Genomic DNA, 12,963 nt, shown 5'->3' on the forward strand with positions numbered 1-12,963 from the left:
GGTCCATGTCAGACACAACTTAGCATCTGAACAACAAAATTGCTCATGGATTAATTATTCAATATTATTGCAATGTTAATTCTCCTTAAACTGATATATAGATTTAACACAATCCCAGTCAAAATCTTGGAAGGAATTTTGTTAATATCAGTAAGCTGATTCAAAAATTTGTATGGAGCATTTCCCAGATGGTCCAGTGGTAAGGAGTCTGCTTGCCAATGCAGGAGACACAGGTTTGAGCCCTGGTTCAGAAAGATTCCACATACTACAGAGCAACTAAGCCCATGAGCCACAGCTACTCAGCTTGTGTGCTGCAAATGCTGAAGTTCACATGCCTAGAGCTCCTGAGCCCATCCAACAAGAAAAGCCACTGTGTAGCAACATCCCATGCAGCCAAAAGTAAACAATCAACAAATTTTTAAAATTTTATATGGAAACAGAAAGGAACTAGAATAGCCAAAACAAGAATGAAGTTAAAGGACTCATAATGCCTATCTATTTACTTTGGTCAAAATAAGCATGAATTCACCAAAAATGGACACAGATCAATGGGAAAAAACAGAGAGCTGTTAAATAGACCCACAGGTATACAGTCAATTGATTTCTGCCAAAGATGTATTTGCATTTCAATGCAGAAAGATGGTTTTTAAATAAATGCTCTGGAACAATAAGGTACTCATCTGCAAAATTCTGAGCCTTAACCTATACCTCATACCTTATACAAAAACAGTCACATACATCAGAATGGATAGACCTAAATGTAAAACTTAAAGCCATAAAATGTCTAGAAAAATATAGGAGAAAATCTTTGTGATATTGGGTTGGGCAAAGCTTTTTTTTTAACTATGACACAAAAACATTCGTAAGAGAAAAAATTGGTAACTTGGACTTCCTCAAAATTAAAATAAACAATAAAATAAACATCTAAAAACTATTTAAAATATAACCATTGAGGAGCCTTTGACATAAATATACAAAAGGTAGTATGTCTAGGAATTAGTGGAAATCAGATGTGCATACTCCTGAAAGTCACTGAGTTTACAATTCAGGTTAACTCAGAAAAATGGTTTCAACTATTATACAGTTTTAAATTATAACCATTTTCAACTGTGTATTATTTCCTCTTATGCACAATAGACAACTGTTTAGAGGCAGAGCACATGAAGAACACTGATTTGAGAACATAAATTAATAATTCTGCTAGTTCACCTCAAGATATTTTCACTAGTTCCGTAAGCTGTATTTCATATGATCAAAATTATTTTATAACATCTAAAAGGTATCTCCAGTATTTTGGAAGCCAACTTAAGACACTGAGAATAACTACAAAACCACCTGATTTTCATTTGGGTATAAATCCATCCATACCACAACAACTTATTTATAGAGAAGTGCTTGTGACTGGCAGCTGAAAACCTATTTCATCTTTTAAACACAAACCATTTCCCCCAAAAAACATGGAAATGTTAACCAGCTGACTTTTTAAACGCAGAAAATGAAGAAATTTAGTTTTTCTCAGAAATATAGTTTTGTCTATTTCTGGTGGAAGCTGCATTTATTTTTTGTTGTTGTTTAATAGCTGCTGCTAAGTCGCTTCAGTTGTGTCAGACTCTGCAACCCCATAGATGGCAGCCCACGAGGCTTCCCCATCCCTGGGATTCTCCAGGCAAGAACACTGGAGTGGGTTGCCATTATCTTCTCCAGGCGATCTTCCCAAACCCAGGGATTGAACCCACATCTACTGCATTGCAGGCAGATTCTTTACCGCTGAGCCACCAGGGAAACCCACCTTCATTAAATGTATATTTGATCTAAGATCATACATTGAACCATTAAGTTAATGCACACAATAACTGATAAGCATGTTAAGAGACACTATGTTAGGTACTAGAAAGATGGTAGTGAGCATGAAAAGTAAGGTTTCTATTCTTACAGAGCTTACAATCTATCCAGCAAATGGTAGACAGAGAATACACAAATAAGAAAATAAAAAGATAAGCAAATAGGGGTCTCATTGTCTTTATAAAAACCAAGTAGAGTAACAGAGCATGACTATGTTGCAGTAGGAGTTACTACAGATTTGAAGATGAAGGAAGTCTCTTGATGACATCTGCCCTAAGACTCAGTTCAGTTGCTCAGTCCTGTCTGACGCTTTGCAACCCCATGAATCGCAGCACGCCAGGCCTCCCTGTCCATCACCAACTCCTGGAGTTCACTCAGATTCACCTCCATAGAGTCAGTGATGCCATCCAGCCATCTCATCCTCTGTCGTCCCCTTCTCCTCCTGCCCCCAATCCCTCCCAGCATCAGAGTCTTTTTCTTTGCATGAGGTGGCCAAAGTACTGGAGTTTCAGATTTAGTATCATTCCTTCCAAAGAAATCCCAAGGCTTATCTCCTTCAGAATGGACTGGTTGGATCTCCTTGCAGTCCAAGAGACTCTCAAGAGTCTTCTCCAACACCACAGTTCAAAGGCATCAATTCTTTGGCACTCAGCTTTCTTCACAGTCCAACTCTCACATCCATACATGACCACAGCAAAAACCATAGCCTTGACTAGATGGACCTTTGTTGGCAAAGCAATGTCTCTGCTTTTCAACATGCTATCTAGGTTGGTCATAACTTTTCTTCCAAGGAGTAAGCGTCTTTTAATTTCATGGCTGCAGTCACCATCTGCAGTGATTTTGGAGCCCCCCAAAATAAAGTCTGACACTGTTTCCACTGTTTCCCCATCTCTTTGCCATGAAGTGATGCGGCCAGATGCCATGATCTTCGCTTTCTGAATGTTGAGTTTTAAGCCAACTTTTTCACTCTCCTCTTTCACTTTCATCGAGGCTTTTTAGCTCCTCTTCACTTTCTGCCATAACGGTGGTGTCATCTGCATATGTGAGGTTATTGATATTTCTCCCGCCAATCTTGATTCCAGCTTGTGCTTATTCCAGCCCAGTGTTTCTCATGATGTACTCTGCATATAAGTTAAATAAGCAGGGTGACAATATACATCCTTGATGTACTCCTTTTCCTATTTGGAACCAGTCTGTTGTTCCATGTCCAGTTCTAACTGTTGCTTCCTGACCTGCATATAGGTTTCTCAAGAGGCAGGTCAGGTGGTCTGGTATTCCCATCTCTTTCAGAATTTTCCACAGTTTATTGTGATCCACATAGTTAAAGGCTTTGGCATAGTCAATAAAGCAGAAATAGATGTTTTTCTGGAACTCTCTTGCTTTTTCGATGATCCAGCAGATGTTGGAAATTTGATCTCTGCTTCCTCTGCCTTTTCTAAAACGAGCTTGAACATCTGGAAGTTCACGGTTCACATATTGCTGAAGCCTGGCTTGGAGAATTTTCAGCATTACTTTCCTTGTGTGAGATGAGTGCAACTGTGTAGTAGTTTGAGCATTCTTTGGCATTGCCTTTCTTTGGGAATGGAATGAAAACTGACCTCTTCCAGTCCTGCGGCCACTGCTGAGTATTCCAAATTTGCTGGCATATTGAGTGCAGCACTTTCACAGCACCATCTTTCAGGATTTGAAATAGCTCTACTGGAATTCCATCACCTCCACTAGCTTTGTTTGTAGTGATGCTAAGGCCCACTTGACTTCATATTCCAGGGTGTCTGGCTCTAGGTGAGTGATCACACCATCATGATTATCTGGGTTGTAAAGATCTTTTTTGTATAGTTTGTGTATTCTTGCCACCGCTTCTTAATATCTTCTTCTTCTGTTAGGTTCATACCATTTCTGTCCTTTATCGAGCCCATCTTTGCATGAAATGTTCCCTTGGTATCTCTAATCTTCTTGAAGAGATCTCTAGTCTTTCCTATTCTGTTTTCCTCTATTTCTTTGCACTGATCGCTGAGGTAAGCTTTCTTATCTCTTCTTGCTATTCTTTGGAACTCTGCATTCAGATGCTTATATCTTTCCTTTTCTCCTTTGCTTTTTGCTTCTCTCCACAGCTATTTGTAAGGCCTCCCCAGACAGCCATTTTGCTTTTTTTGCATTTCTTTTCCATGGGGATGGTCTTGATCCCTGTCTCCTATACAATGTCACGAACCTCATTCCATAGTCCATCAGGCATTCTATCTATCAGATCTAGTCCCTTAAATCTATTTCTCACTTCCACTGTATAATCATTAGGAGTTTGATTTAGGTCATACCTGAATGGTCTAGTGGTTTTCCCTATGTTCTTCAACTTAAGTCTGAATTTTGTAATAAGGAGTTCATGATCTGAGCCACAGTCAGCTCCCGGTCTTGTTTTTGCTGACTCTATAGAGCTTCTCCATCTTTGGCTGCAAAGAATATAATCAATCTGATTTCAGTGTTGATCATCTGGTGATGTCCATGTGTAGAGTCTTCTCTTGTCTTGTTGGAAGAGGGTGTTTTCTACGACCAGTGCATTTTCTTGGCAAAACTTTATTAGTCTTTGCCCTGCTTTATTCTGTATTCCAAGGCCAAATTTGCCTGTTATTCCAGGTGTTTCTTGACTTCCTACTTTTGCATTCCAGTCCCCTATAATGAAAAGGACATCTTTTTGGGTTTAGTTCTGACAGAATGTCGTCCACTGGAGAAGGGAATGGCAAACCACTTCAGTATTCTTGCCTTGAGAACCTCATAAACAGTATGAAAAGGCAAAATGATAGGATACTGAAAGAGGAACCCCCCAGGTCAGTAGGTGCCCAATATGCTACTGGAGAGAAGTGGAGAAATAACTCCAGAAAAAATGAAGGGATGGAACCAAAGCAAAAACAATACCTAGTATTGGATGTGACTGGTGATAGAAGCAAGGTCCGATGCCGTAAAGATCAATATTGCATAGGAACCTGGAATGTCAGGTCCATGAATCAAGGCAAATTGGAAGTGGTCAAACAAGAGATGGCAAGAGTGAACATCAACATCCTAGGAATCAGCAAACTAAAATGGACTTCACAGGATGAATTTAACTCAGATGACCATTATATCTACTACTGCGGGCGGGAATCCCTCAGAAGAAATGGAGTAGCTATCATGGTCAACAAAAGAGTCTGAAATGCAGTACTTGGATGCAATCTCAAAAACGACAGAATGATCTCTGTTTGTTTCCAAGACAAACCATTCAGTATCACAGTTATCCAAGTCTATGCCCCAACCAGTAACGCTAAAGAAGCTTTAAGACTAGAAATGACTAAAATCTAATCAAGATTTCAAGTAAGTGCTTTCCAAGGAAAAAAGACAAGTCATAAAAACCTTTAAAGCAGGAATAAATTTGGTGTGTTTGAAGAACAATTATAAACTTATCTAGAACATAAGCCAGAGAAAGGAGCCCAGGATCATACTAGGGATTCACTCACACTTATCTGAACAAAGGAAGAAGCATTACAAAGGAGAAAGAACCCTAAAAGAAAACTTAAAAGTTCAGCTGGTGGGAATGCCCTGGCAGTCCAGGATTAAGACTTCGACTTCCCAATGCAGGGAGCACAGGTTCATAAGACCCAGCGCAGCCAAATAAATAATAATTATAAAAACATAACAAAAATGTCAAGGAAAGAGGTTCATAAGATACTTTACCATGAAAAGAATCTCAAGGCTAGGAAATACAACATTGATATCCAATAGAAATATGATGTGAGCTACACATCTAATTTAAAATGTGCAGACACATTTAAAAAAATAAAAAGAAACATGAAATTTAAACTTCATTGTTACACATTATATACAAAATATTATGACTTCAACCTATCAGGATAAAAACATCCTTATGAGATATATTCTTTTTTATGTGTGCTAAAACCTCAAAATATAGTGTTTATTTTATATTTAGCACAAAGTTTCTATGGACTAGCCACATTTCAAGTGCTTAATAGCCACTTGTGGTTAAGGATTACTGTACTAGATAGTATAAAGTATATAGTACCCCTGAAGAAAACATGAATCAACCATTAACTAAAACATTTCATTTCCAAAGCATAATAGCAGCTTCAGTTCAGTTTAGTCGCTCAGAGGTGTCCAGCTCTTTGCGACACCATGAATCGCAGTACTCCAGGCCTCCCTGTTCATCACCAACTCCCGGAGGTCACCCAAACTCATGTGCCTCGAGTTGGTGATGCCATCCAGCCATCTCATCCTGTGTTGCCCCCTTCTCCTCCTGCCCCCGATTCCTCCCAGGATCAGGGTCTTTTTCAATGAGTGGCCAAAGTATTGGAGTTTCAGCCTCAGCATCAGTCCTTCCAATGACACCCAGGACTGGTCTCCTTTAGGATGGACTGGTTGGATCTCCTTGACTCTAAAGAGTCTTCTCCAACACCACAGTTCAAAAGCATCAATTCTTCGGTGCTCAGCTTTCTTCACAGTCCAACTCTCACATCCATACATCACCACTGGGAAAATCATAGCTTTGACTAGACGGACCTTTGTTGGCAAAGTAATAGCTCTGCTTTTGAATATGCTATCTAGGTTGGTCATAACTTTCCTTAGGTTATACAAAAAGAATGTGAAAAAGGTAAATCCTCAAAGGAGTTTTCCAAGAATCTTGATTTTCTTATGAATATTCAGTTTCTAATTATGCAGATATTGGGTGGGAAAAACAGTATTTGGATCTTACCTAAATCTAAGAAATTTGTTTCTAGTTGCTAAAATACTGTATTCTATTTACTCTTGGCATCACTATCATCTTTGATGATATTTATTTTATATACACCCAAGATACTCAAGCAAAATAGGTTCCTTCTCTAAAAAGAATTTAGTCAGTCCATATATATAAGATTTCAAAGAAATTGGAATGAGCAAAACTGAGAAAAAAACAACTTCCTTAACCACAACATACAGAAACTAAAATAGTAATATAAAAGGATTTAAGAATCAAAACTGTGAGAAATCTTATCACCCTTTCAAAGGTGATAAGAAAGCAACCAGATAAATTATTTTAACTATTGGTGGTTTAGACAGTAAAGAATCTGCTAGCAATTCAGGAGACCAGGGTTCAATCCCTGGGTCAGGAAGCTCCCCTGGAGAGAATGGCAACCCAGGCCAGTATTCTTGCCTGGAAATTTTCATGGGCAGAGGAGCCTGGCGGGCTACATTCCATGGGTCACAAAGAGTAAGACACGACTGAGAGACTAATACCTTCACACTTTCTCTTTAAGTAGCAATAGTTCTCGATAATCCAAAAATCAATTATATTTGCCGGGTATGAACTTCGCTTTCATGTTTTTTACCAGAGTTTTCAACCTGCATTCTGAATTAAAATAAATAATAATCATTCCTTAGCACATCTGCAGCCCAGAAATTTTAGGCATAGCGAACAAAAAAACAAAAACCAATCCACCGCAAAACTGTTACAGATAATCCACAAAGCAAACAACACTACAGCAAAAAGTCCAGATTTCAATTTACGTTTTCTTAGAAGTATTATAAAAACTACCAAACAGAGGCAATTTCAGTAGGACATGCCAAAGTTTATTCCTTTAAATTATAAGCATTTAAAAACTACAAAGAATAAAAAGTTTTTTCTTCCTGGTTACAATAAATTTATTATAAACAAAATCAAGTTAATCCAAAAAAGTGGGGGGTACTGTAAAGGTGGGTCTACAATTTAATCCAATATTTACTGTGAATTAAGGAAGAAGTCAGTTGTTCTGATATTTCAGTTCAGTTCAGTTGCTCAGTCGCGTCCGACTCTTTGCAACCCCATGAATCGCAGCACGCCAGGCCTCCCCGTCCATCACCAACTCCTGGAGTTCACTCAGACTCACGTCCATCGAGTCAGTGATGCCATCCAGCCATCTCATCCTCTGTCGTCCCCTTCTCCTCCTGCCCCCAATCCCTCCCAGCATCAGAGTCTTCTCCAATGAGTCAACTCTTCGCATGAGGTGGCCAAAGTACTGGAGTTTCAGATTTAGTATCATTCCTTCCAAAGAAATCCCAGGGTTGATCTCCTTGCAGTCCAAGGGACTCTCAAGAGTCTTCTCCAACACCACAGTTCAAAAGCAGCAATTATTTGGCACTCAGCTTTCTTCACAGTCCAACTCTCACATCCATACATGACCACTGGAAAAATCATAGCCTTGACTAGACGGACCTTTGTTGGCAAAGTAGTCTCTGCTTTTCAATATGCTATCTAGATTGGTCATAACTTTTCTTCAAAGGAGTAAGTGTCTTTTAATTTCACAGCGCAGTCACCATCTGCAGTGATTTTGGAGCCCAAAAAAGTCTGACACTGTTTCCACATCTATTTCCCATGAAGTGATGGGACCAGATGACATGATCTGTTTTCTGAATGTTGAGTTTGAGGCCAACTTTTTCACTCTTCACTGTCAGCAAGAGGCTTTTTAGTTCCTCTTCACTTTCTGCCATAAGGATGGTGTCATCTGCATATCTGAGGTTATTGATATTTCTCCCAGAAATCTTGATTCCAGCTTGTGCTTCTTCCAGCCCAGCGTTTCTGATATTTACATTACTACAAATAAAAAATCTTGTCCTGTTGTCTCCAAAATGCTTCCATTAGTGACTTAATCTTTAATACTGATAAATCATGTTTATGAAATTTAGCATTAATTAAACACAATCTAATCCCTTGGACATCATGAGATATAGTAAATACTATCATTTTGTTGCTGTTTAGTCACTTAATCACGTTTGACTCTTGTGACCCTATAGTCTGTAGCCCACCTTGCTTCTCTGTCCATGGGATTTTCCAGGCAAGAATACTGGAGTGGGTTGCCATTTCCTTCTCCTGGGCATCTTCCCAACCCAGGGACTGAACCTGCATCTCCTATATTGGCAGGTAGATTCTTTATCACTAAGCTACCAGGGAAGCCCAATATCATCATGTCATCTCTCAAAAGCTGCATGTACATAGTGAGATAATTATATCAATAATTATTGAGTTGATCCTGACACTAGTAACCAGGTCTTTACAACTACTATTTGTATATGCAGGTCACATATACCAAATAAGTTTTGGCATTTGAGCTAAAGAAAATCAAAAGTTTGCCAATCTAGGCCATTTTCAGAGTTGAAACTAAAAATCTAGACAATCTAAATAAGACCCACCCATCCTCCTGAGGATGAACATTAACAATTAAAAAACAAATCTGATTTTCCAGCCCCTAAAATACTACTCCAGGTTTGATTATGACTTACATTCTAGCATGCATATGTGTATTCCATAAAGCCCATGGAAAATATCATATCAATATCTACCCCCTGATATTAAATGTATTCTCTCAACTGAAATCTGGATAATCCTAATTCTCTTCAATGCAACAATATAAACTAGGAATAAAAGTAGCATAAAGAAAGTAGATTCATCCTTAAGTTAAAAGAAAGTGAAAAGACTACCAACAGATATAAGTGAGAACTCTGAAGCAGAGACAAACATTAAATTGCTTCCAAACTTATAACTTTGATGTGTTTCATACAGTCAATCCATTATAGTAACATTGAAGGAGCACAAAAAAAGCATAACTTCTCTTAGGAAAATCTGAGTAGCTCTTTCAAACATTACTGAAATACAATGGGGCTAAAGTTCCAAATTTGCAACTCATAATGTTAAATTAAGTCAATTAAACCAATTAAGTTAATAAAAGTAATGAGAAAGAATCTATATTGGTATAACTTTATTCCTGAAAAATACAGGAATTACTGGAACTTGCAAATACAAAATACACTGCTGTGTTTTCAAGATTTCTTTATGCCACAAATGGGCATTTTCAAATTACAGCACAAAGCACTGCAGTAATTGGCATGACCAAGGTACAGTTAGCTCAGTACGCTGTATTCAATAATGTTTATAGCTAGAACTCCTTCCACTTCGAAAACTATGCCTAAAAAGGAATTCTCTTTGAAGACTAAAGGAATTTAATTAAAGATAAAGCCACTTGGGTGGCCACATAACACATCAAACAGATCATAGTTCAAACTTCAAGCAGAATTATTACTATTCAGTTACAAAAGCATGACTCACAGGAATATAAATGAAGAGCCATGTTTTTTCTGTGTACATCAACTTAGATCCAGAAATTCAAGTTAAAATTTAGCACTATCACATTTGCTCATTATATACATTTTAGCTTCAACTTAATTTCAAGCGGTTAAACACTGATCAATGACCTACTATCAAATAAAAACAAATTTTTAATTACTTTAAACAACATGCTTGAAAATTCTTGATCTTAAAGAACCAGAAATAATAAATTAAAAGTTCATTAGAAATGTAACAAAGCCTTAATATTATAAATGAATGCATTTTTCCCCAATTTTGCAAGAGAACTGTCACATTCATATAGAAAAAAAAGTGTTCCTAAAAACCTAAAAATATTATCAAGTATTTAAAAACTTTCATGATAAATTGTCCTCAGATTTCCATTACAGACTGTCTACAGGCAAGTACAATATCATTTTTTAACCCTTGCTGATTTGTTTATCTCACACAGAATAACAAGCACAGTTCAGTGAAATCTCTTCAGAGCATGTAACCAGGAAAAAAAAAAAAACAAAACCTTTCAGAAATGAATACACCTTCCTTGCCTTTCTAAATCAAACATACTGAAAGTAAGACTGTATTGATGACTGATACATCATCACTAACGTACCATATTCCATTATAGTCCTTTAATATATTAATAGTAAGGACTTTAAGGCTAGAGGTGTAACAGATGATATGTTTTAAAGTCAGTAAACTGGTTGCTAATTTCCTATTGTCACTTCAGTTGCAAGCAGTTTCATTCCTTCACTGCTGATTGTAACCTGAAGAATACAATCAATAAACAATCTTCGACACCTGAAAGAAAGCTTTCAGCCTCTATCAACTAATATGGTACAGACAATGTAAAAAAACAGGAAGAGAGATAAATAACTGAATAAGTAAAAATTACTCATAAATAAGATTTACATGGTAGATTAAAGATAGTCTTTGTTTTTAGTTGCTAAGTCGTGTCCAACTCTTTGTTGACCCCACCAAGTATAGCCCACCAGGCTCCTCTGTCCATGGGATTTCCCAGGCAAGGATACTGGAGTGGGTTGCCATTTCCTTCTCCAGAGGATCTTCTCAACCTAGGGACTGAACACAAGTCTCCTGTATTGCAAGGAGATTCTTTGCCACTTTGCCACCAGGAAAGCCCCAGGTTCAAAGCAGTAAAAGATGTTATAGGCAATTCAGAGATGTGCTATCAAGAGCATCTATATAATGAAGCAAAGTAACTTCAGACACTAGGCTCTTTTCCTTTAAACACAAAAAGACTGACTTTTTTCCTTTAAACACAGAAAAGGCTACAAGTGAATCTGGAACAATTAAAGTAAAATTTGTAATCGAATTCCACAAGAGACAGTTGAATGGAATAAAGGAAATGAAATATTCTAAGTTATTATGACAAATGGCATCAAAACTGGATGGAGTTACTGAATAATGCAGCAGTTGCACAACGGGAAGTCACTGGCAGACAACTGTGATAGATCGAGGGTGCCCCCCACCCACCCACACAGAGAAGTACTCAAAGTAATGAATAAAGCAATGAGTATATTGCCAATAAAGTACTCCTAAACTAAGACAAAAAAGCAAGATATAATTTCCTGAAAAATTTCAGAGATCAAAAAGATAAATATTAATAGTCAACCTGCAAGTGTTTAAGCATCAACTATGTAATCTGCAATATATTAAATATGAAATATATTCCTCTTCCACAAGGGGCTTCTAAGAAAATAAAACACATATATCACAGACACACACGAAAAAAAATTTATGCTAATGAAAGCAAGTTCTTTTGTTTTATTGCTAATACCAGATGATGCATAAAGATGTAATATGAGGCATGCTCATACACTAGATGAGTATTAAGCAATAGTCTGGAAGGTAATTTGGTGATGTTACAAGAACCTTAAAACACACACACTTCCACCAATAATTCCTCTTTTACAAATCTAGGAGAAATTTTTTTCCAAAGCTTTTCATAAAAAGCTGTATTCTCTGTAGTGAAATTTATATCAGCAAAACATTAGAAACATCCCAAACATCTGCCAACAGGAAAAATTTTAAATATGATAGTTATATGGTATAACACTGAGCTTCCAAAAATAATTTTTTCAAAGACTAAGGACATGGAACAGTTTATGAGGTAAAGTTAAAATACCACATAATCCTAGTTTTAGGAAAAATATGCAAATATTCATTGGCACATAGAAATACAAATTATTTGTATTTTTATTATCTGCACCTGTTTTCTTTCTCCAAATTATTTTATAAGATTTAAAAACAAGTGATTATTATTTGAAAAGGTACGTAACACACACACAGTAAATGTTAAAAAAAAAAAAATCAGTAGGATACAACTGGCCTGGATTTAGAAAAATTTCATGTAAAAAAAGTTAACCCAGAAGGGCTGGGTGAAAGTAGTAATGATTATCTAGATTAAAACTATGAGAAATGGCAGAAACCTTGACATCGATCTGATTAAGTGGAAAAAACGGGAGAATCAATGATAACAATTACAACAGATTTTAAAGACATTCAAATATATGCTATTTCATCATTTATATTCTCCTAAGATGATGGCTTAAAAAAAAAAGGACTTCTGTTATAAAAACGTATTATCTGTAAATTTCTGTATGTGTAGTGTTAATAAAGATTATAAACACTTTTACTAACACAAAGCATTTCATTCTCGTAACAACCTCTTAAGGCAAGGACAGTATTACGAAACTATTTAGAAGAGGAAACAGAATCGGAGATGTTGTAACTTGCCCAAACAAGCTAGTAAGAACTGGAAACAGCAGAGACCACTCACTGCTAAGCCTTTCTCAAGCAATCCACAGTCCAGAACACCAGGTTTTTTGCTAATGTTTAATTATTTTTAGAGCCACTTTCTCCTAATCAAAAAAAAAACAAAAAAAACACTGTCGATTTTGTCTACAGTAGTGTAAATATCTTAGGTTTTATTGCTAACAAACCTGCCCCATCCCGCGGTATTAAAAAAGAAAAAATCCCACTGACCAAAA

This window comes from Capricornis sumatraensis, chromosome 3 (assembly GCF_032405125.1).
Source record: "Capricornis sumatraensis isolate serow.1 chromosome 3, serow.2, whole genome shotgun sequence".
NCBI classification, from domain to species: domain Eukaryota; kingdom Metazoa; phylum Chordata; class Mammalia; order Artiodactyla; family Bovidae; genus Capricornis; species Capricornis sumatraensis.